General features: G+C 43.1%; 10 non-coding genes and 2 pseudogenes across 10 annotated transcripts; all 12 read left to right on the plus strand.

Annotated features, from left to right (window-relative positions):
- The first annotated feature begins 2,201 nt into the window (after nt 1-2,201).
- LOC141197970 (U2 spliceosomal RNA) lies at nt 2,202-2,444 on the plus strand (annotated as a pseudogene).
- Nucleotides 2,445-9,049: 6,605 nt separating this feature from the next.
- On the plus strand, nt 9,050-9,238 carry LOC141197897 (U2 spliceosomal RNA). Its single transcript, XR_012269918.1, has one exon. It is a non-coding gene; the product is annotated as a U2 spliceosomal RNA (small nuclear RNA).
- A 1,115-nt stretch (nt 9,239-10,353) lies between these two features.
- On the plus strand, nt 10,354-10,544 carry LOC141198173 (U2 spliceosomal RNA). The gene has a single exon (XR_012270133.1). It is a non-coding gene; the product is annotated as a U2 spliceosomal RNA (small nuclear RNA).
- A 1,115-nt stretch (nt 10,545-11,659) lies between these two features.
- On the plus strand, nt 11,660-11,850 carry LOC141198174 (U2 spliceosomal RNA). The gene has a single exon (XR_012270134.1). It is a non-coding gene; the product is annotated as a U2 spliceosomal RNA (small nuclear RNA).
- A 1,115-nt stretch (nt 11,851-12,965) lies between these two features.
- LOC141198175 (U2 spliceosomal RNA) lies at nt 12,966-13,156 on the plus strand. The gene has a single exon (XR_012270135.1). It is a non-coding gene; the product is annotated as a U2 spliceosomal RNA (small nuclear RNA).
- A 1,121-nt stretch (nt 13,157-14,277) lies between these two features.
- LOC141198176 (U2 spliceosomal RNA) lies at nt 14,278-14,468 on the plus strand. The gene has a single exon (XR_012270136.1). It is a non-coding gene; the product is annotated as a U2 spliceosomal RNA (small nuclear RNA).
- A 1,115-nt stretch (nt 14,469-15,583) lies between these two features.
- On the plus strand, nt 15,584-15,774 carry LOC141198177 (U2 spliceosomal RNA). The gene has a single exon (XR_012270137.1). It is a non-coding gene; the product is annotated as a U2 spliceosomal RNA (small nuclear RNA).
- A 1,115-nt stretch (nt 15,775-16,889) lies between these two features.
- On the plus strand, nt 16,890-17,080 carry LOC141198179 (U2 spliceosomal RNA). Its single transcript, XR_012270139.1, has one exon. It is a non-coding gene; the product is annotated as a U2 spliceosomal RNA (small nuclear RNA).
- Nucleotides 17,081-19,523: 2,443 nt separating this feature from the next.
- Nucleotides 19,524-19,730, plus strand: LOC141197956 (U2 spliceosomal RNA; annotated as a pseudogene).
- A 1,115-nt stretch (nt 19,731-20,845) lies between these two features.
- LOC141198180 (U2 spliceosomal RNA) lies at nt 20,846-21,036 on the plus strand. Its single transcript, XR_012270140.1, has one exon. It is a non-coding gene; the product is annotated as a U2 spliceosomal RNA (small nuclear RNA).
- Nucleotides 21,037-22,151: 1,115 nt separating this feature from the next.
- Nucleotides 22,152-22,342, plus strand: LOC141198181 (U2 spliceosomal RNA). The gene has a single exon (XR_012270141.1). It is a non-coding gene; the product is annotated as a U2 spliceosomal RNA (small nuclear RNA).
- Nucleotides 22,343-23,461: 1,119 nt separating this feature from the next.
- Nucleotides 23,462-23,651, plus strand: LOC141198526 (U2 spliceosomal RNA). The gene has a single exon (XR_012270473.1). It is a non-coding gene; the product is annotated as a U2 spliceosomal RNA (small nuclear RNA).
- The last annotated feature ends 267 nt before the right edge of the window (nt 23,652-23,918 follow it).

The following is a 23,918-nucleotide window of genomic DNA, read 5'->3' on the forward strand; positions in this document are numbered from 1 at the left end:
GAGAGAGAGTGATGGGTGAGGTGACTGGTGATGAGGTATGGAAGGTTATGTGTAGTATGGCTTTGAATAAGACGCCGGGGGAGGATGGCCTCCCAGTAGAATTTTATCGTGTGATGTGGGGTGTGATTGGTAAGGACTTTGTGGATGTATGTAAGTATATGTGGGGAAACATGGAGGTGACTGAGAGTATGCGTGCAGGTTTGGTTGTGTTAATTCCTAAGAAAGGGGATTTGAAAAGTCTGAGGAATTGGAGGCCAATAACGTTACTTAATTGTGATTATAAAATCTATGCAAAACTTATGGCTAATAGGATGCGTGATGTGATAGAGAGTGTGATTGGGGATGAGCAGTGTTGTGCGGTACCTGGGAGGCGGATTCATGAGTGTGTGTGTATGTTAAGAGATTGTCTATGGGATTGCATGGGTCGTAAGAAGAGTGTATTTTTGTTAAGTTTGGATTTTGAAAAGGCTTATGATAGGTTGTCGCATGGTTTTTTGTTCAGAGTGTTGTTAAAAATGGGTTTTCCGGCTGATTTTGTTGGGCGAGTGAGAAGTTTGTATGCGGGTGTTTATAGCTGTGTTTTAATGAATGGGTATGTGGGTAGGAAAGTGAATGTGTTTTCGGGTGTGCGACAGGGGTGTCCTTTGTCCCCTGTAGCATTTATTTGTGCAATTGAGCCATTGTTGTGTATGCTGAGGAAAGATAAGGTAATTCGTGGTGTGCAAGTGCCGGGAGGTGGAGGAAAAGAATGGAAGGTGAGTGGTTATATGGATGACGTGTGTGTATTATGTGATTCTGAATGTTCGGTGAGGCGGGTGAAGTTGTTAGTGTCTATTTTTTGTGGTGCATCTGCGTTTAAAGTGAATTGGGAAAAGAGTGAGTGTAAGGGTTTTGGAGGCGGAAGTTTAAGTAGGGATGTAGGTGTGAATGTAGTGAATGGACCTATTAAAGTTTTGGGTGTGAAGTTTTCAGAGAGTTTGGATGGGAAAGAAAGTTGGGATGATGCGAAAGGAAAAGTTGAGCAGAAGTTGAATTTTTGGAAATTGAGGAGTTTATCCTTTTTTGGGAAGATTTTAATTGTTAAGAGTGTGGTGTTGCCAATATTTTTATATATTGCGGTAGTATTTCCACCAGGATATATGTGTATGAGAAGCTTGAATAGAATTTTATTTGTTTTTTTGTGGAACTCGAAAATGGAGAGAGCTAGGAGAGAAATTTTGGTTAAAAGAGTGGAAAAAGGTGGTTTGGGTTTTCCGAATTTGGACGTGTTTTTTGGTGTGAATATCGTTGTGTTTGTTTTGAAAGTGATTAGGGCGGATGGAAAGTTTTCATCTATGTGTAGGTATTTATTTGGAGCGTATTTGTTTCGTTTAAAGTGGCAAGAAAGGGATTTGCGATGTCCGATTGCTTTTGAGGTGCCTGTATGGTATGTGTGGGTTTATAAGTTTTTGGTGAGGTATGAACTGTGTGATGCAGATGTGAGATTGCTGGAGAATAAGAAGGCTGTGTATAGGATGATTGAATGTAGAGAGGTAGAATGTGGAATAAATATGGTTAGGGGTGGTGATGTGCAGAAGGTTTGGAAGAAAGTGCGGATGAGTGGTATGACCAACAAACAGAGTGAAGTTGTGTGGCAGTCTTTACATGGAGTATTACCTGTGAGAGAGTTTCAGAGGAATAGAGGTTTGGTGAGGAGTGAAATGTGTCCAAGAAATGGCTGTGGTGGAAGGGAAAGTGTGTTGCATGTTTTTTGGAATTGCCAGTATGCTAGAGATGTGATTGGGAGAATGGGGCCTTTGTGTAAAGAATTGTGTGGTGTGAATTTGTTGTCTTTTGAGTTGTTTATGTTTGGTTTGGGAATATGTGATGGGACGAAGGAAAGAGTCTTGTGGTTGATGCTTGCAGGTATAAAGGAAGTGTTATGGGATGTGAGGAATGTGTATGTGTTTAAAAGGAAGGAAATTGCTGTAAAGGATAGTGTGAAGGTGATTTTGGGGAAGATGTATGTGTGTTTCCTATGGGACAAAAAGAGGAGAGGGGAAGTGGATGCGGAGGGAATATGGAAAGTTAAAAAGTGGAGATATATTGTTAGTACCTCTTGATTTTTGTTATTGTTGTTTTGAAATATGAAATAAATATTTCCGATGATGATGGGGACAGCAAATTGCGTATTGGATTTGACGCAGCTGTTTTGATGGAATTTTCCTTTGTCTGGTTTCCATAGACTGTGGAATTTCCTCGTCTGAGGAGAAAAAAAAAAAAAAAAAAAAAAAAAAAAAAAAAAAAAAAAATCTGTTCTTATCAGTTTAATATCTGATACGTCCCCTATCTGGGGACCATATATTAAATGGATTTTTAGAACAGGGAGATGGAAAAAGAGCTTGCTCTGTCCACTCCACGCATTGACCTGGTATTGCAGTATCTCCAGGACCGGTGCACCCCTTCTTTAATGCAGTTTCTAAAATCAGAAAGAATTGAATTCAATGTTTTTTGTTCATTTTGCTTGTTTGTCGGATTTTGGGATGGACTCTTTGGCTTTGCTTTTCTTCTCCTCATTGGATTTTTCATGTTCAAAGTTGCAGAAGCCAGATTACAAGCTCATTTTGGTTCAACTTCAGCAACTGTGCATTGCATTGCCATGTAATGTGATGCAATGCTATCTTTCTAGCTCTCCCTTTTTACTTCCTTTTGGATAAACAGACATATTAGGCAAGCATTTTGGAGCTTTCACCTAAATAACTACAGGTGGTGAGATAAGCTGCACAATATAATTGACCTTTCAGTATATTGTTGCACACACACCATCTATTTAGCAAATGCCCTTGTTATCAACAGCAGCCTTTTAAACTCACCTGAGCTAACAGGTATGTGCGCTGGTTACTCTGCTGCGCTTAAAATTTCTTTTTTGGTTTGCTACAATGCCTTTTCTGAAACGTTGTCTCCTTCTGCTGGAACACTGACTTCTTTCATTTAATGCCTGCAGACTATAAAAGAGAACCCAACCCAAAAAGTTTGGTTGATTAGTCTGTGGCATTCTGTTAAACTGTTGCTTATGGCGGTCTCTGTGAGCTTCTCAGCGACATTCAGCCAGCCAGGTATCCTGCCTGCAGTAGATGGAATGTGGCAATGGAACGCTGGCTGCGCGTGTCATAATAGGCTCTGAGCCTTTATATACCTGTGCACAGCAGCAGCCACCTTCAGTCTGCTGCTGGACAGCCAGCAGCAGCAGCAGCAGGAGAGGTATGTAATCAGGAGCCCTCCTGCTAAGGGTAGACAGCTGCTCGTTCCACCCCACCCCCCGCCTTAATTGGTTCTCCTCCCTTCCAACGGTGTTGAGGCGGGTGGGAACAGCAGGGGGTGAAGGTGCTGTGTTTAAAGAGGTGGAGTTATGCAGATCTAAAACGCGTGGATTGCAGCAGCAGCAAGCCGAAAAGTGCAGGCATGTAAGGGATCTAGAGGTTGACAACATGTCTTCTTAACGGGAGTCCAGGAGCTCATCTCCACAAATGGACTTTTCAGGATCCTTGGGTGGCTCCGTAGTTTGAAACCAATTCTGGTTATCGCTTCTCGGCCTTTTGGCTAGGATCAGGTGCAGTGATCTAACGGTTGCTGCCTTGGTCTCGGCTAGGAGGTGCCTGGGGTACCCGACTTGTTGGCCTTGGGGGATCGCTCTCTCTTAACGGAGGGAGCTTCACCCCCTTGCAGCTATTGGCAGGTCGGCTTAGTCCCCGGACAACGGGGAGCGATCGCGTCTTGTCTTCGGGGCGACCCGAGGAAATAAGGGCGTTTTCCTTTGCTGAGCTTTATCGCTTAGTGGGCTGTGTAAGTTCTTGGGGTACCCCTCCCTCGGTCTTGGGTTTGTTCCTGCTTTTGTGGGATTCATTCCCTTGTTACTATTGGGGGAGGGCTTAGTCCCTGAGGGCCGAAAATGCCTTTTTCTTTTGGATTTGCGGTGGGGGAGACTCCACTGCGACAGTCCATTAGAATCATGGTGGATGAATGCCAGCGCCATGAGAAGAATCTGCAGTACATCGTGCATGAGATTCTTTTTGGGTTCTTCCACCTGGAGCGAGATAAGATCCTGTGTCTTTACGATCAGGAATTCCGTGGGCGATATACCATTTCCTTTATGGCTAAATCATGCTGTGATAATATCCATGCAGCACTGATGGTTGCGGACAAGGACGATGAGAGACTGAACGGGCTGAGCTTTGACTTCCTGTACGGTGAAGAGGAAGTACCCTTGGTGATCTTCATGTACAGCCCATTCGTCTCTGAGGGCGATATCGAAACCTTTTTGAAGCGTTACTGCAAGTCAGTGCGCTTCTCACATGATATCCTCAACTCCCAGCGCTTCTGGAATGGGAAGAGGAAATACCTGGTGAAGTTCCATCCAGATCAGAGCGGCATTGGTGGTCTTCACCACCCGCCTGCTAATTTTGCCATTGGTAATGTCAGGGGATTCCTACGCTACCCAGGAATGCCCCTTCAATGCCGGAATTGTCATGAATATGGGCATACACGAGAAAATTGTACAAGGGCTCATGTAGTCTTTTGCAACAAGTGCGGTAAGAGTGGGCACACCTCCGCTACGTGTGACTCTGAGATCGTATGTAACCTATGTGGGAAGGCAGGTCACGCCTTCAGGAATTGTCCGAGCAAAAAGTCAAAAACATATGACATGTTTAAGTCAGGTCAACTGACTATCCAAGAATACTTCGGAGGGAGTATTACTACACCTGCCCCTGGACCTGGGTTGGCGCACGCTGACGGGTCCGGACCAAATCCTTCAACGGCTCCGCCAGAGGGCCCGCTGGTAGTTCCACAGAAGGACGGTCATAGGGGCTCCATAAGATTAACCGAGGGTTCGCTCTCTGTGGAATTGATCGATGTTCTGGCTCTAGATGTTGCCGTATCTCAGAGTCAAGAGGAAGGGTCCTCATCCAGCATGAATGCACCACCGGCATTATGTGGAACTGAGGAGACCTCTAGTACCCCGATTAAGCAAGCACCCAGATTCGCCACACCATCATCGGTGATCTTGAGTAAGGGCAAAAAGGGTACGCTCCTTAATCGATCAACCAGTGTGTCGGAAAGAGAGACCTCTAGGGCGCGAAGTAAAAAGGACCCGGCTAAGACCCAGTCGAGCCCTGGTCCTCGAACCAGAAGTCGCAGTAGTTCCGTGACCAGACCAGAGGACAAGACGACCCAGAGGGATGACACCCGTTCCATAGACCAGACCGCCATGAGGACTGCAGATGCACAGGACTTGGAAAAGATGGACAGCTCCCAGCCTCTGAAAAGGCAACGGGAGGACGTAAAGCAACCTGATATCCAAAGAAAACACGGATGTCGAGGTCCAGATGAGGAGCCAAAAGTGGATGATGCCTTTTTGCCTGCTTCAGATCCCGGTAATATTAAACAAATCCTGACCCCTGGAGATGCGGAGGAGGAGGTGCCATGTATTGACTTCTTCCCATCTTCAGATCCTGATTCTTCTTAATGTCTGTTCCTCTTAAAATCTCCTCACTAAATGTGAGGTCCCTAAAGAGCCCTACACGTAGGGCTGCTTTATTTTCTTATTTAGAGACATTGGACTTTGATTTCTGCTTTCTACAAGAATGTGGTATACAGAGTAATTTAAATTATAAGGACTTAAAAGAAGACTGGAAACTGGGCGCTTCTGTGTGGTCCGGTGCTAATGACTGTCGTGCTGCCGGAGTTGGACTACTTTGCCGTGGACATTCTACCATCATTCAATCTGTGACTGAAATTATACCTGGCAGAGCTATTTTAATACATCTTGTTTTTAATGGACTTTCTTTACGTTTATTAAATGTGTACGCTCCTCCTGGGAAGCAGGAAAGGGCGGATTTACTTGAAATATTGCCATTATTTTGTGTTGGGTCAACCCCCCTGCTAGTGGGAGGAGATTTTAATTGTTTACGTGATGGGGAATCCCGGCAGGGTGGGGATGTGAATCGTAAAGACCGTACCTCCTATTTGTTGAAAAGTTTAATTGATGATTTTAGATTACAGGACTGCTGGAAGGAGCTCTTGCCGGCGGATCCAGGTGTTACATGGTCCAATGGAAGAGTTTCTTCTAGAATTGATTTCATATTTGCTTCTACTGCCTTTAAACCTTGTAAATGTTTTCTTTTATCTAATTTATTCTCTGATCATAAAGTTTTATCTGTGTTTTTAGAGTTAGCAGGGGAACAAAATACCTCAAGAGGCCCATGGAGATTAAATACAACTCTCCTAGAGGATATTGATATTCAAAAGAGGTTTGTGCAGGCCTACCAGTGCTGGCAATCAAAGAGAGACCCCCGCGCCTCGATGCTGGATTGGTGGGAGAGCATTAAACCTAAGATTAAATTATTTTTTATTAAGGCAGGGAAAATGAAAGCAAAAAAGAAAAAGCAGTGGTTTTATGTTTTTAATATGAGATTACAAGTACTCTTTAAACTAAAAGAAGTTGGTATTGATGTGGATGATGATATTGCAAATCTTAAGTCTGAAATAAAAAATGCTCTTAATGAAAAAGGAAAACAAATAATTTTTAACTCCCATGTACAGCACCTGGAGGAAGGAGAGAAATGCTCCCGATTCTTCTTCAAAAAGGTAATGGGGAGGAGGGATGCAATCCTAAATCTTGAAGGTGAAAATGATATTAAGGGTATGTTAGGAAAAGCTTTTAATTTTTATCAACTTCTTTTTAACACTAAAGTTATAGATCCATCCTTTTTAGAGTATGCTATTAATTCCCTTGATTTTAAGTTAGATATTTTAGACCAGGGTATTTTATCTAGGGATCTCACCAGTGAGGAACTTTTACAGATTTTTAAAAGTTTCTCCAGTGGGAAAGCCCCTGGGGAAGACGGTCTACCGATTGAGTTTTATCTGACTTTTTGGGGAATTTTAAAGAACGATATGTTTTTATTGTTTAAAGAAGCTTTTAATACTAATAAATTACCCCCATCTTGGAGGAGAGGTCTGGTATCTTTAATATATAAAAAAGGGGATAGGAGCCAACTTAAAAACTGGCGGCCTATTACGCTTTTAAACCTTGATTATAAAATTTTAGCTAAACTTATTGCAGTCCGTTTAAAACCCTTTATAGCCAAATTAATTCACCCTAACCAGGTATGTGGTGTTCCCGGAAGAACCATAGCTGAGTCCCTCAACATAATTAGGGATACCATATGGTATTCAAAAGAGAGAAGTCAAAACCTTGCTATTTTATCCTTAGACTTTGAAAAAGCTTTTGACAGGGTATCGCATGAATTTCTTTTTATGGTTCTTAAAAAAATGGCGTTTCCAGAGAAAATTTTAACCCGCATTATGCTTTTATATCATTCTTGTTTTAGTCAAATTTCTGTAAATGGGTTTTTAACGAAGGGGGTTCCTCTATTATCAGGGGTGAAACAAGGGTGCCCTCTCTCACCACTGCTCTTTATCTGTGTTATGGAACCACTATTAACCATACTGAGAAAAGATAAAGTAATTAAAGGGGTACCTATTCCCGGGAGTAGGGGTATGCAACTTAAAGCCCTAAGTTACATGGATGATGTTACCATACTATGTCCAGATTCCACATCTCTGAGGAGGGTATTGAGAAACACACAATTTTTCTGTGAAGCCTCAGGTTTTAAATTAAATATAGATAAATGTGACTGTTTTAATGTGGGGGGATGGGACTCCTCTTTGACCCCTGGGATAGTGATACAGAAAAATCACATAAAAATTTTAGGAATTATTTTTAACCAAGACAATGAGGGGGACCCTAACTGGGACTCTGCAATGGATAAAATTGAAAAAAAGATCTCATTGTGGAATTTAAGGAACCTTAGTATGGAAGGTAAAATTTTAATTATTAAAGCCGTTTTAATTCCCATTATGTTGTATGTTGCAATGGTGTTTCCCCCTTCCAATTTACAAATCAAGAAAGTAACAAGAATTGTTTTTATGTTTTTATGGGGTTCAAAAATGGAAAAGTTAAAAAGAGATCTGATGTACAAATGTAAATCTAATGGAGGTAAAGATGTACCCAATTTTTTTACCTTTTTCCATATAAAGTATTTCTGCTTCTGTTTTAAGGTTTTTAAATCTGATGGCATTTTTAGTTATTTTTTAAAATATGCAGCAGGAATGATTTTTAAAAGGTGGTTTAGCCTACCTTTAAGTTCTCCTGTGCTCCTGTGCCTGCCTAAACAGTATGTGATACTTGAGAAAACGGTCAGACTTTTAGGTCTCCAGGAATTGGAGCCTGATATATTGGGGGACCAAAGGAAGGTATCTATTGCTTGCAGACACTCTGAGGACACAATTCCTGTCTCCAATTTTTCACAGGCAAGGTCCAAAACGGTGTGGCGAAATGTGTACGGGAAATATCTTGCAAATGTACACAAGGACCTTGCCTGGGCTATCGTCCACCAGTGCCTCCCTACCCGTGAGTTTCAACATAGGCGGGGGCTGGTGGCGAGAGCCAAATGTCCAAGAGATATATGCGGGGAAAGTGAGTCTGTATTGCATCTCTTTTGGAATTGTCCTTTTGCACAGGAGGTTTGGAGAAAGGTAGGCCCACTTTTAAAATGGGCATGTGGCCTGAAAGATTTTAATCACTTTTATGTCTTTTATGGTCTTTTTAAGTGTCCAAATTTTAAACAATTCCGAGTTGCCTGGATTATTATTAATTGTTTTAAAAATGCCATGTGGAAAGTTAGAAATATTTTACTCTTCAAACATGATCATATTGATTCAACAGACTGTATAAAAATTGCTTTAAGTGAAATGTATATTTACTATCTCAGAGATAAAAAACTGTATGGAGCAAAAGAAGCGGCTTCTATGTGGTGTGTACAATTATGGAACACAATTAGTGGTAATTAAATAAACCCAAGTACATCTGTAATTATGATTTTCTTAATTGTTACAATGGTTTTATGATGGTAAATTGTGTTTTTACAAAAAACTTGAATTGATTATTATCATGTTTTATCATTTTATTGTAATGTTATAAATGTTCTTTTTTAAAACCTTTGTAAATATACTTTTGAATCAATAAAATTGCGTTGAAACCTTATCTGTTCTTATCAGTTTAATATCTGATACGTCCCCTATCTGGGGACCATATATTAAATGGATTTTTAGAACAGGGAGATGGAAAAAGAGCTTGCTCTGTCCACTCCACGCATTGACCTGGTATTGCAGTATCTCCAGGACCGGTGCACCCCTTCTTTAATGCAGTTTCTAAAATCAGAAAGAATTGAATTCAATGTTTTTTGTTCATTTTGCTTGTTTGTCGGATTTTGGGATGGACTCTTTGGCTTTGCTTTTCTTCTCCTCATTGGATTTTTCATGTTCAAAGTTGCAGAAGCCAGATTACAAGCTCATTTTGGTTCAACTTCAGCAACTGTGCATTGCATTGCCATGTAATGTGATGCAATGCTATCTTTCTAGCTCTCCCTTTTTACTTCCTTTTGGATAAACAGACATATTAGGCAAGCATTTTGGAGCTTTCACCTAAATAACTACAGGTGGTGAGATAAGCTGCACAATATAATTGACCTTTCAGTATATTGTTGCACACACACCATCTATTTAGCAAATGCCCTTGTTATCAACAGCAGCCTTTTAAACTCACCTGAGCTAACAGGTATGTGCGCTGGTTACTCTGCTGCGCTTAAAATTTCTTTTTTGGTTTGCTACAATGCCTTTTCTGAAACGTTGTCTCCTTCTGCTGGAACACTGACTTCTTTCATTTAATGCCTGCAGACTATAAAAGAGAACCCAACCCAAAAAGTTTGGTTGATTAGTCTGTGGCATTCTGTTAAACTGTTGCTTATGGCGGTCTCTGTGAGCTTCTCAGCGACATTCAGCCAGCCAGGTATCCTGCCTGCAGTAGATGGAATGTGGCAATGGAACGCTGGCTGCGCGTGTCATAATAGGCTCTGAGCCTTTATATACCTGTGCACAGCAGCAGCCACCTTCAGTCTGCTGCTGGACAGCCAGCAGCAGCAGCAGCAGGAGAGGTATGTAATCAGGAGCCCTCCTGCTAAGGGTAGACAGCTGCTCGTTCCACCCCACCCCCCGCCTTAATTGGTTCTCCTCCCTTCCAACGGTGTTGAGGCGGGTGGGAACAGCAGGGGGTGAAGGTGCTGTGTTTAAAGAGGTGGAGTTATGCAGATCTAAAACGCGTGGATTGCAGCAGCAGCAAGCCGAAAAGTGCAGGCATGTAAGGGATCTAGAGGTTGACAACATGTCTTCTTAACGGGAGTCCAGGAGCTCATCTCCACAAATGGACTTTTCAGGATCCTTGGGTGGCTCCGTAGTTTGAAACCAATTCTGGTTATCGCTTCTCGGCCTTTTGGCTAAGATCAAGTGTAGTATCTGTTCTTATCAGTTTAATATCTGATACGTCCCCTATCTGGGGACCATATATTAAATGGATTTTTAGAACAGGGAGATGGAAAAAGAGCTTGCTCTGTCCACTCCACGCATTGACCTGGTATTGCAGTATCTCCAGGACCGGTGCACCCCTTCTTTAATGCAGTTTCTAAAATCAGAAAGAATTGAATTCAATGTTTTTTGTTCATTTTGCTTGTTTGTCGGATTTTGGGATGGACTCTTTGGCTTTGCTTTTCTTCTCCTCATTGGATTTTTCATGTTCAAAGTTGCAGAAGCCAGATTACAAGCTCATTTTGGTTCAACATCAGCAACTGTGCATTGCATTGCCATGTAATGTGATGCAATGCTATCTTTCTAGCTCTCCCTTTTTACTTCCTTTTGGATAAACAGACATATTAGGCAAGCATTTTGGAGCTTTCACCTAAATAACTACAGGTGGTGAGATAAGCTGCACAATATAATTGACCTTTCAGTATATTGTTGCACACACACCATCTATTTAGCAAATGCCCTTGTTATCAACAGCAGCCTTTTAAACTCACCTGAGCTAACAGGTATGTGCGCTGGTTACTCTGCTGCGCTTAAAATTTCTTTTTTGGTTTGCTACAATGCCTTTTCTGAAACGTTGTCTCCTTCTGCTGGAACACTGACTTCTTTCATTTAATGCCTGCAGACTATAAAAGAGAACCCAACCCAAAAAGTTTGGTTGATTAGTCTGTGGCATTCTGTTAAACTGTTGCTTATGGCGGTCTCTGTGAGCTTCTCAGCGACATTCAGCCAGCCAGGTATCCTGCCTGCAGTAGATGGAATGTGGCAATGGAACGCTGGCTGCGCGTGTCATAATAGGCTCTGAGCCTTTATATACCTGTGCACAGCAGCAGCCACCTTCAGTCTGCTGCTGGACAGCCAGCAGCAGCAGCAGCAGGAGAGGTATGTAATCAGGAGCCCTCCTGCTAAGGGTAGACAGCTGCTCGTTCCACCCCACCCCCCGCCTTAATTGGTTCTCCTCCCTTCCAACGGTGTTGAGGCGGGTGGGAACAGCAGGGGGTGAAGGTGCTGTGTTTAAAGAGGTGGAGTTATGCAGATCTAAAACGCGTGGATTGCAGCAGCAGCAAGCCGAAAAGTGCAGGCATGTAAGGGATCTAGAGGTTGACAACATGTCTTCTTAACGGGAGTCCAGGAGCTCATCTCCACAAATGGACTTTTCAGGATCCTTGGGTGGCTCCGTAGTTTGAAACCAATTCTGGTTATCGCTTCTCGGCCTTTTGGCTAAGATCAAGTGTAGTATCTGTTCTTATCAGTTTAATATCTGATACGTCCCCTATCTGGGGACCATATATTAAATGGATTTTTAGAACAGGGAGATGGAAAAAGAGCTTGCTCTGTCCACTCCACGCATTGACCTGGTATTGCAGTATCTCCAGGACCGGTGCACCCCTTCTTTAATGCAGTTTCTAAAATCAGAAAGAATTGAATTCAATGTTTTTTGTTCATTTTGCTTGTTTGTCGGATTTTGGGATGGACTCTTTGGCTTTGCTTTTCTTCTCCTCATTGGATTTTTCATGTTCAAAGTTGCAGAAGCCAGATTACAAGCTCATTTTGGTTCAACTTCAGCAACTGTGCATTGCATTGCCATGTAATGTGATGCAATGCTATCTTTCTAGCTCTCCCTTTTTACTTCCTTTTGGATAAACAGACATATTAGGCAAGCATTTTGGAGCTTTCACCTAAATAACTACAGGTGGTGAGATAAGCTGCACAATATAATTGACCTTTCAGTATATTGTTGCACACACACCATCTATTTAGCAAATGCCCTTGTTATCAACAGCAGCCTTTTAAACTCACCTGAGCTAACAGGTATGTGCGCTGGTTACTCTGCTGCGCTTAAAATTTCTTTTTTGGTTTGCTACAATGCCTTTTCTGAAACGTTGTCTCCTTCTGCTGGAACACTGACTTCTTTCATTTAATGCCTGCAGACTATAAAAGAGAACCCAACCCAAAAAGTTTGGTTGATTAGTCTGTGGCATTCTGTTAAACTGTTGCTTATGGCGGTCTCTGTGAGCTTCTCAGCGACATTCAGCCAGCCAGGTATCCTGCCTGCAGTAGATGGAATGTGGCAATGGAACGCTGGCTGCGCGTGTCATAATAGGCTCTGAGCCTTTATATACCTGTGCACAGCAGCAGCCACCTTCAGTCTGCTGCTGGACAGCCAGCAGCAGCAGCAACAGGAGAGGTATGTAATCAGGAGCCCTCCTGCTAAGGGTAGACAGCTGCTCGTTCCACCCCACCCCCCGCCTTAATTGGTTCACCTCCCTTCCAACGGTGTTGAGGCGGGTGGGAACAGCAGGGGGTGAAGGTGCTGTGTTTAAAGAGGTGGAGTTATGCAGATCTAAAACGCGTGGATTGCAGCAGCAGCAAGCCGAAAAGTGCAGGCATGTAAGGGATCTAGAGGTTGACAACATGTCTTCTTAACGGGAGTCCAGGAGCTCATCTCCACAAATGGACTTTTCAGGATCCTTGGGTGGCTCCGTAGTTTGAAACCAATTCTGGTTATCGCTTCTCGGCCTTTTGGCTAAGATCAAGTGTAGTATCTGTTCTTATCAGTTTAATATCTGATACGTCCCCTATCTGGGGACCATATATTAAATGGATTTTTAGAACAGGGAGATGGAAAAAGAGCTTGCTCTGTCCACTCCACGCATTGACCTGGTATTGCAGTATCTCCAGGACCGGTGCACCCCTTCTTTAATGCAGTTTCTAAAATCAGAAAGAATTGAATTCAATGTTTTTTGTTCATTTTGCTTGTTTGTCGGATTTTGGGATGGACTCTTTGGCTTTGCTTTTCTTCTCCTCATTGGATTTTTCATGTTCAAAGTTGCAGAAGCCAGATTACAAGCTCATTTTGGTTCAACTTCAGCAACTGTGCATTGCATTGCCATGTAATGTGATGCAATGCTATCTTTCTAGCTCTCCCTTTTTACTTCCTTTTGGATAAACAGACATATTAGGCAAGCATTTTGGAGCTTTCACCTAAATAACTACAGGTGGTGAGATAAGCTGCACAATATAATTGACCTTTCAGTATATTGTTGCACACACACCATCTATTTAGCAAATGCCCTTGTTATCAACAGCAGCCTTTTAAACTCACCTGAGCTAACAGGTATGTGCGCTGGTTACTCTGCTGCGCTTAAAATTTCTTTTTTGGTTTGCTACAATGCCTTTTCTGAAACGTTGTCTCCTTCTGCTGGAACACTGACTTCTTTCATTTAATGCCTGCAGACTATAAAAGAGAACCCAACCCAAAAAGTTTGGTTGATTAGTCTGTGGCATTCTGTTAAACTGTTGCTTATGGCGGTCTCTGTGAGCTTCTCAGCGACATTCAGCCAGCCAGGTATCCTGCCTGCAGTAGATGGAATGTGGCAATGGAACGCTGGCTGCGCGTGTCATAATAGGCTCTGAGCCTTTATATACCTGTGCACAGCAGCAGCCACCTTCAGTCTGCTGCTGGACAGCCAGCAGCAGCAGCAGCAGCAGCAGGAGAGGTATGTAATCAGGAGCCCTCCTGCTAAGGGTAGACAGCTGCTCGTTCCACCCCACCCCCCGCCTTAATTGGTTCTCCTCCCTTCCAACGGTGTTGAGGCGGGTGGGAACAGCAGGGGGTGAAGGTGCTGTGTTTAAAGAGGTGGAGTTATGCAGATCTAAAACGCGTGGATTGCAGCAGCAGCAAGCCGAAAAGTGCAGGCATGTAAGGGATCTAGAGGTTGACAACATGTCTTCTTAACGGGAGTCCAGGAGCTCATCTCCACAAATGGACTTTTCAGGATCCTTGGGTGGCTCCGTAGTTTGAAACCAATTCTGGTTATCGCTTCTCGGCCTTTTGGCTAAGATCAAGTGTAGTATCTGTTCTTATCAGTTTAATATCTGATACGTCCCCTATCTGGGGACCATATATTAAATGGATTTTTAGAACAGGGAGATGGAAAAAGAGCTTGCTCTGTCCACTCCACGCATTGACCTGGTATTGCAGTATCTCCAGGACCGGTGCACCCCTTCTTTAATGCAGTTTCTAAAATCAGAAAGAATTGAATTCAATGTTTTTTGTTCATTTTGCTTGTTTGTCGGATTTTGGGATGGACTCTTTGGCTTTGCTTTTCTTCTCCTCATTGGATTTTTCATGTTCAAAGTTGCAGAAGCCAGATTACAAGCTCATTTTGGTTCAACTTCAGCAACTGTGCATTGCATTGCCATGTAATGTGATGCAATGCTATCTTTCTAGCTCTCCCTTTTTACTTCCTTTTGGATAAACAGACATATTAGGCAAGCATTTTGGAGCTTTCACCTAAATAACTACAGGTGGTGAGATAAGCTGCACAATATAATTGACCTTTCAGTATATTGTTGCACACACACCATCTATTTAGCAAATGCCCTTGTTATCAACAGCAGCCTTTTAAACTCACCTGAGCTAACAGGTATGTGCGCTGGTTACTCTGCTGCGCTTAAAATTTCTTTTTTGGTTTGCTACAATGCCTTTTCTGAAACGTTGTCTCCTTCTGCTGGAACACTGACTTCTTTCATTTAATGCCTGCAGACTATAAAAGAGAACCCAACCCAAAAAGTTTGGTTGATTAGTCTGTGGCATTCTGTTAAACTGTTGCTTATGGCGGTCTCTGTGAGCTTCTCAGCGACATTCAGCCAGCCAGGTATCCTGCCTGCAGTAGATGGAATGTGGCAATGGAACGCTGGCTGCGCGTGTCATAATAGGCTCTGAGCCTTTATATACCTGTGCACAGCAGCAGCCACCTTCAGTCTGCTCCTGGACAGCCAGCAGCAGCAGCAGCAGGAGAGGTATGTAATCAGGAGCCCTCCTGCTAAGGGTAGACAGCTGCTCGTTCCACCCCACCCCCCGCCTTAATTGGTTCTCCTCCCTTCCAACGGTGTTGAGGCGGGTGGGAACAGCAGGGGGTGAAGGTGCTGTGTTTAAAGAGGTGGAGTTATGCAGATCTAAAACGCGTGGATTGCAGCAGCAGCAAGCCGAAAAGTGCAGGCATGTAAGGGATCTAGAGGTTGACAACATGTCTTCTTAACGGGAGTCCAGGAGCTCATCTCCACAAATGGACTTTTCAGGATCCTTGGGTGGCTCCGTAGTTTGAAACCAATTCTGGTTATCGCTTCTCGGCCTTTTGGCTAAGATCAAGTGTAGTATCTGTTCTTATCAGTTTAATATCTGATACGTCCCCTATCTGGGGACCATATATTAAATGGATTTTTAGAACAGGGAGATGGAAAAAGAGCTTGCTCTGTCCACTCCACGCATTGACCTGGTATTGCAGTATCTCCAGGACCGGTGCACCCCTTCTTTAATGCAGTTTCTAAAATCAGAAAGAATTGAATTCAATGTTTTTTGTTCATTTTGCTTGTTTGTCGGATTTTGGGATGGACTCTTTGGCTTTGCTTTTCTTATCCTCATTGGATTTTTCATGTTCAAAGTTGCAGAAGCCAGATTACAAGCTCATTTTGGTTCAACTTCAGCAACTGTGCATTGCATTGCCATGTAATGTGATGCAATGCTATCTTTCTAGCTCTCCCTTTTTACTTCCTTTTGGATAAACAGACATATTAGGCAAGCATTTTGGAGCTTTCACCTAAATAACTACAGGTGGTGAGATAAGCTGCACAATATAATTGACCTTTCAGTATATTGTTGCACACACAGCATCTATTTAGCAAATGCCCTTGTTATCAACAGCAGCCTTTTAAACTCACCTGAGCTAACAGGTATGTGCGCTGGTTACTCTGCTGCGCTTAAAATTTCTTTTTTGGTTTGCTACAATGCCTTTTCTGAAACGTTTTCTCCTTCTGCTGGAACACTGACTTCTTTCATTTAATGCCTGCAGACTATAAAAGAGAACCCAACCCAAAAAGTTTGGTTGATTAGTCTGTGGCATTCTGTTAAACTGTTGCTTATGGCGGTCTCTGTGAGCTTCTCAGCGACATTCAGCCAGCCAGGTATCCTGCCTGCAGTAGATGGAATGTGGCAATGGAACGCTGGCTGCGCGTGTCATAATAGGCTCTGAGCCTTTATATACCTGTGTACAGCAGCAGCCACCTTCAGTCTGCTGCTGGACAGCCAGCAGCAGCAGCAGCAGGAGAGGTATGTAATCAGGAGCCCTCCTGCTAAGGGTAGACAGCTGCTCGTTCCACCCCACCCCCCGCCTTAATTGGTTCTCCTCCCTTCCAACGGTGTTGAGGCGGGTGGGAACAGCAGGGGGTGAAGGTGCTGTGTTTAAAGAGGTGGAGTTATGCAGATCTAAAACGCGTGGATTGCAGCAGCAGCAAGCCGAAAAGTGCAGGCATGTAAGGGATCTAGAGGTTGACAACATGTCTTCTTAACGGGAGTCCAGGAGCTCATCTCCACAAATGGACTTTTCAGGATCCTTGGGTGGCTCCGTAGTTTGAAACCAATTCTGGTTATCGCTTCTCGGCCTTTTGGCTAAGATCAAGTGTAGTATCTGTTCTTATCAGTTTAATATCTGATACGTCCCCTATCTGGGGACCATATATTAAATGGATTTTTAGAACAGGGAGATGGAAAAAGAGCTTGCTCTGTCCACTCCACGCATTGACCTGGTATTGCAGTATCTCCAGGACCGGTGCACCCCTTCTTTAATGCAGTTTCTAAAATCAGAAAGAATTGAATTCAATGTTTTTTGTTCATTTTGCTTGTTTGTCGGATTTTGGGATGGACTCTTTGGCTTTGCTTTTCTTTTCCTCATTGGATTTTTCATGTTCAAAGTTGCAGAAGCCAGATTACAAGCTCATTTTGGTTCAACTTCAGCAACTGTGCATTGCATTGCCATGTAATGTGATGCAATGCTATCTTTCTAGCTCTCCCTTTTTACTTCCTTTTGGATAAACAGACATATTAGGCAAGCATTTTGGAGCTTTCACCTAAATAACTACAGGTGGTGAGATAAGCTGCACAATATAATTGACCTTTCAGTATATTGTTGCACACACACCATCTATTTAGCAAATGCCCTTGTTATCAACAGCAGCCTTTTAAACTCACCTGAGCTAACAGGTATGTGCGCTGGTTACTCTGCTGCGCTTAAAATTTCTTTTTTGGTTTGCTACAATGCCTTTTCTGAAACGTTGTCTCCTTCTGCTGGAACACTGACTTCTTTCATTTAATGCCTGCAGACTATAAAAGAGAACCCAACCCAAAAAGTTTGGTTGATTAGTCTGTGGCATTCTGTTAAACTGTTGCTTATGGCGGTCTCTGTGAGCTTCTCAGCGACATTCAGCCAGCCAGGTATCCTGCCTGCAGTAGATGGAATGTGGCAATGGAACGCTGGCTGCGCGTGTCATAATAGGCTCTGAGCCTTTATATACCTGTGCACAGCAGCAGCCACCTTCAGTCTGCTGCTGGACAGCCAGCAGCAGCAGCAGCAGGAGAGGTATGTAATCAGGAGCCCTCCTGCTAAGGGTAGACAGCTGCTCGTTCCACCCCACCCCCCGCCTTAATTGGTTCTCCTCCCTTCCAACGGTGTTGAGGCGGGTGGGAACAGCAGGGGGTGAAGGTGCTGTGTTTAAAGAGGTGGAGTTATGCAGATCTAAAACGCGTGGATTGCAGCAGCAGCAAGCCGAAAAGTGCAGGCATGTAAGGGATCTAGAGGTTGACAACATGTCTTCTTAACGGGAGTCCAGGAGCTCATCTCCACAAATGGACTTTTCAGGATCCTTGGGTGGCTCCGTAGTTTGAAACCAATTCTGGTTATCGCTTCTCGGCCTTTTGGCTAAGATCAAGTGCAGTGATCTAGCGGTTTTTGCCTTGGTCTTGGCTGGGAGGCGCTTGGGGTACCCGACTCCTTGGCCTGGGGGGATCGCTACACTTATCGGTGGAGCTAAACCCCCCTGCTGCTATTAGGGAGTCGGATTAGTCCCTGGGCAACGAGAGGCGATCACCTTGTCACCACACATAGCTGTGGGGGGCAACTGTCGCCACACATAGCTGTGGTGGCAACATTTGGAGGATTAAAAGGAAAAAACGGAAGGAAAACGGATCGTTGAGATGGAGTTTTGGAAAAAGAAGATATGCTTACGTTTTTTTGTGAAACGGGAGACGGAAGAAACTTTTTTGGAAGAAAAATGGATTCTGGAAATTTTGAGGAAATATGAAGTTTTGGAGAAGGATATCTACTGTATGCAAGAAATAAAGCAAGGTAAAGTTTGTGATGTGATTCTAGTTTCTGAGGAAAAGTGCATTCATTTTTTCAAAGGCTGGAGTGAAGAGGATTCTGGGAAAATTGGAGTAAGTGCATCATTCATGGGGAAACCGAAGAGTGTGATAATTTACATGGACAATCCGTTTGTGGAAATAGAGGAGATAATGGTTTTTTTGGAATCTAAATGTAAGATGGTAAAGTTTCAGAAATTATACAGGAACAAAGTTGGTATTTGGAACGGAAAGAGACGTTTTTTGGTGTGGACAACAGGAGAAGAAAATTTGCATAATGGGAGGATTATGTTAAACGGGAGTTCTGGGTATTGTTACATGGAAAGCAGCAAAGGAACTTTTGAAAAGAACTTTGGAGGACAAAAGGAAGATATTGGTGATAAAATGAAGAAGGAAGTTGATGCGATAATTATAGAGGAGAATAAGCAGGGAAAAGAAGTTGAAAGTTTAAAGGTGAAATTGAAGAAAAAGGTAACGGTACAGGAAAATTGTGGATCAAGGAAAGTATCTGGTGAAAAGAAAGAAGTAAAAGAGGAAAAGGGTAAAGTGTTGGAGAAGGTGGTGACTTTCAGAGATGATGAGTAAGAGTATGATTGGGAACAGATGCGGTTAGAGCATGAGGAGGAAGAAAAGAAGTTAAGGGGTTTTGTTGGGAGGAAAGTAAAAGAGAAAAAGGGGATATTTAGTTTGGGAAACCGGGTGAAGTAATGTCAGTTGTGATTTGTTTGGAAACTGTTGAAACTGCAAAGGAATTGTTATGTTTAACTTTATATATATTAATTCAAATTAAAAAATATAAATATAATATCTAAACACGATGATGGAACTAAAATCGTGAGTTTGGTGATATATGATTTAAGATTATAAAACTTAATTTCTGAGTGTTTGGAACAAAAAAAAAAAAAAAAAAAAAAAAAAAAAATCTGTTCTTATCAGTTTAATATCTGATACGTCCCCTATCTGGGGACCATATATTAAATGGATTTTTAGAACAGGGAGATGGAAAAAGAGCTTGCTCTGTCCACTCCACGCATTGACCTGGTATTGCAGTATCTCCAGGACCGGTGCACCCCTTCTTTAATGCAGTTTCTAAAATCAGAAAGAATTGAATTCAATGTTTTTTGTTCATTTTGCTTGTTTGTCGGATTTGGGGATGGACTCTTTGGCTTTGCTTTTCTTCTCCTCATTGGATTTTTCATGTTCAAAGTTGCAGAAGCCAGATTATAAGCTCATTTTGGTTCAACTTCAGCAACTGTGCATTGCATTGCCATGTAATGTGATGCAATGCTATCTTTCTAGCTCTCCCTTTTTACTTCCTTTTGGATAAACAGACATATTAGGCAAGCATTTTGGAGCTTTCACCTAAATAACTACAGGTGGTGAGATAAGCTGCACAATATAATTGACCTTTCAGTATATTGTTGCACACACACCATCTATTTAGCAAATGCCCTTGTTATCAACAGCAGCCTTTTAAACTCACCTGAGCTAACAGGTATGTGCGCTGGTTACTCTGCTGCGCTTAAAATTTCTTTTTTGGTTTGCTACAATGCCTTTTCTGAAACGTTGTCTCCTTCTGCTGGAACACTGACTTCTTTCATTTAATGCCTGCAGACTATAAAAGAGAACCCAACCCAAAAAGTTTGGTTGATTAGTCTGTGGCATTCTGTTAAACTGTTGCTTATGGCGGTCTCTGTGAGCTTCTCAGCGACATTCAGCCAGCCAGGTATCCTGCCTGCAGTAGATGGAATGTGGCAATGGAACGCTGGCTGCGCGTGTCATAATAGGCTCTGAGCCTTTATATACCTGTGCACAGCAGCAGCCACCTTCAGTCTGCTGCTGGACAGCCAGCAGCAGCAGCAGCAGGAGAGGTATGTAATCAGGAGCCCTCCTGCTAAGGGTAGACAGCTGCTCGTTCCACCCCACCCCCCGCCTTAATTGGTTCTCCTCCCTTCCAACGGTGTTGAGGCGGGTGGGAACAGCAGGGGGTGAAGGTGCTGTGTTTAAAGAGGTGGAGTTATGCAGATCTAAAACGCGTGGATTGCAGCAGCAGCAAGCCGAAAAGTGCAGGCATGTAAGGGATCTAGAGGTTGACAACATGTCTTCTTAACGGGAGTCCAGGAGCTCATCTCCACAAATGGACTTTTCAGGATCCTTGGGTGGCTCCGTAGTTTGAAACCAATTCTGGTTATCGCTTCTCGGCCTTTTGGCTAAGATCAAGTGTAGTATCTGTTCTTATCAGTTTAATATCTGATACGTCCCCTATCTGGGGACCATATATTAAATGGATTTTTAGAACAGGGAGATGGAAAAAGAGCTTGCTCTGTCCACTCCACGCATTGACCTGGTATTGCAGTATCTCCAGGACCGGTGCACCCCTTCTTTAATGCAGTTTCTAAAATCAGAAAGAATTGAATTCAATGTTTTTTGTTCATTTTGCTTGTTTGTCGGATTTTGGGATGGACTCTTTGGCTTTGCTTTTCTTCTCCTCATTGGATTTTTCATGTTCAAAGTTGCAGAAGCCAGATTACAAGCTCATTTTGGTTCAACTTCAGCAACTGTGCATTGCATTGCCATGTAATGTGATGCAATGCTATCTTTCTAGCTCTCCCTTTTTACTTCCTTTTGGATAAACAGACATATTAGGCAAGCATTTTGGAGCTTTCACCTAAATAACTACAGGTGGTGAGATAAGCTGCACAATATAATTGACCTTTCAGTATATTGTTGCACACACACCATCTATTTAGCAAATGCCCTTGTTATCAACAGCAGCCTTTTAAACTCACCTGAGCTAACAGGTATGTGCGCTGGTTACTCTGCTGCGCTTAAAATTTCTTTTTTGGTTTGCTACAATGCCTTTTCTGAAACGTTGTCTCCTTCTGCTGGAACACTGACTTCTTTCATTTAATGCCTGCAGACTATAAAAGAGAACCCAACCCAAAAAGTTTGGTTGATTAGTCTGTGGCATTCTGTTAAACTGTTGCTTATGGCGGTCTCTGTGAGATTCTCAGCGACATTCAGCCAGCCAGGTATCCTGCCTGCAGTAGATGGAATGTGGCAATGGAACGCTGGCTGCGCGTGTCATAATAGGCTCTGAGCCTTTATATACCTGTGCACAGCAGCAGCCACCTTCAGTCTGCTGCTGGACAGCCAGCAGCAGCAGCAGCAGGAGAGGTATGTAATCAGGAGCCCTCCTGCTAAGGGTAGACAGCTGCTCGTTCCACCCCACCCCCCGCCTTAATTGGTTCTCCTCCCTTCCAACGGTGTTGAGGCGGGTGGGAACAGCAGGGGGTGAAGGTGCTGTGTTTAAAGAGGTGGAGTTATGCAGATCTAAAACGCGTGGATTGCAGCAGCAGCAAGCCGAAAAGTGCAGGCATGTAAGGGATCTAGAGGTTGACAACATGTCTTCTTAACGGGAGTCCAGGAGCTCATCTCCACAAATGGACTTTTCAGGATCCTTGGGTGGCTCCGTAGTTTGAAACCAATTCTGGTTATCGCTTCTCGGCCTTTTGGCTAAGATCAAGTGTAGTATCTGTTCTTATCAGTTTAATATCTGATACGTCCCCTATCTGGGGACCATATATTAAATGGATTTTTAGAACAGGGAGATGGAAAAAGAGCTTGCTCTGTCCACTCCACGCATTGACCTGGTATTGCAGTATCTCCAGGACCGGTGCACCCCTTCTTTAATGCAGTTTCTAAAATCAGAAAGAATTGAATTCAATGTTTTTTGTTCATTTTGCTTGTTTGTCGGATTTTGGGATGGACTCTTTGGCTTTGCTTTTCTTCTCCTCATTGGATTTTTCATGTTCAAAGTTGCAGAAGCCAGATTACAAGCTCATTTTGGTTCAACTTCAGCAACTGTGCATTGCATTGCCATGTAATGTGATGCAATGCTATCTTTCTAGCTCTCCCTTTTTACTTCCTTTTGGATAAACAGACATATTAGGCAAGCATTTTGGAGCTTTCACCTAAATAACTACAGGTGGTGAGATAAGCTGCACAATATAATTGACCTTTCAGTATATTGTTGCACACACACCATCTATTTAGCAAATGCCCTTGTTATCAACAGCAGCCTTTTAAACTCACCTGAGCTAACAGGTATGTGCGCTGGTTACTCTGCTGCGCTTAAAATTTCTTTTTTGGTTTGCTACAATGCCTTTTCTGAAACGTTGTCTCCTTCTGCTGGAACACTGACTTCTTTCATTTAATGCCTGCAGACTATAAAAGAGAACCCAACCCAAAAAGTTTGGTTGATTAGTCTGTGGCATTCTGTTAAACTGTTGCTTATGGCGGTCTCTGTGAGATTCTCAGCGACATTCAGCCAGCCAGGTATCCTGCCTGCAGTAGATGGAATGTGGCAATGGAACGCTGGCTGCGCGTGTCATAATAGGCTCTGAGCCTTTATATACCTGTGCACAGCAGCAGCCACCTTCAGTCTTCAGTCTGCTGCTGGACAGCCAGCAGCAGCAGCAGCAGGAGAGGTATGTAATCAGGAGCCCTCCTGCTAAGGGTCAGCTGCGCCGTTCCACCCCACCCCCCGCCTTAATTGGTTCTCCTCCCTTCCAACGGTGTTGAGGCGGGTGGGAACAGCAGGGGGTGAAGGTGCTGTGTTAAAGAGGTGGAGTTATGCAGATCTAAAACACGTGGATTGCAGCAGCAGCAAGCCGAAAAGTGCAGGCATGTAAGGGATCTAGAGGTTGACAACATGTCTTCTTAACGGGAGTCCAGGAGCTCATCTCCACAAATGGACTTTTCAGGATCCTTGGGTGGCTCCGTAGTTTGAAACCAATTCTGGTTATCGCTTCTCGGCCTTTTGGCTAAGATCAAGTGTAGTATCTGTTCTTATCAGTTTAATATCTGATACGTCCCCTATCTGGGGACCATATATTAAATGGATTTTAGAACAGGGAGATGGAAAAAGAGCTTGCTCTGTCCACTCCACGCATTGACCTGGTATTGCAGTATCTCCAGGACCGGTGCACCCCTTCTTTAATGCAGTTTCTAAAATCAGAAAGAATTGAATTCAATGTTTTTTGTTCATTTTGCTTGTTTGTCGGATTTTGGGATGGACTCTTTGGCTTTGCTTTTCTTCTCCTCATTGGATTTTTCATGTTCAAAGTTGCAGAAGCCAGATTACAGCTCATTTTGGTTCAACTTCAGCAACTGTGCATTGCATTGCCATGTAATGTGATGCAATGCTATCTTTCTAGCTCTCCCTTTTTACTTCCTTTTGGATAAACAGACATATTAGGCA

Source organism: Phyllobates terribilis, unplaced genomic scaffold (assembly GCF_046119375.1).
Source record: "Phyllobates terribilis strain yellow unplaced genomic scaffold, ASM4611937v1 Scaffold_94__1_contigs__length_6153435, whole genome shotgun sequence".
Classification (NCBI taxonomy): domain Eukaryota; kingdom Metazoa; phylum Chordata; class Amphibia; order Anura; family Dendrobatidae; genus Phyllobates; species Phyllobates terribilis.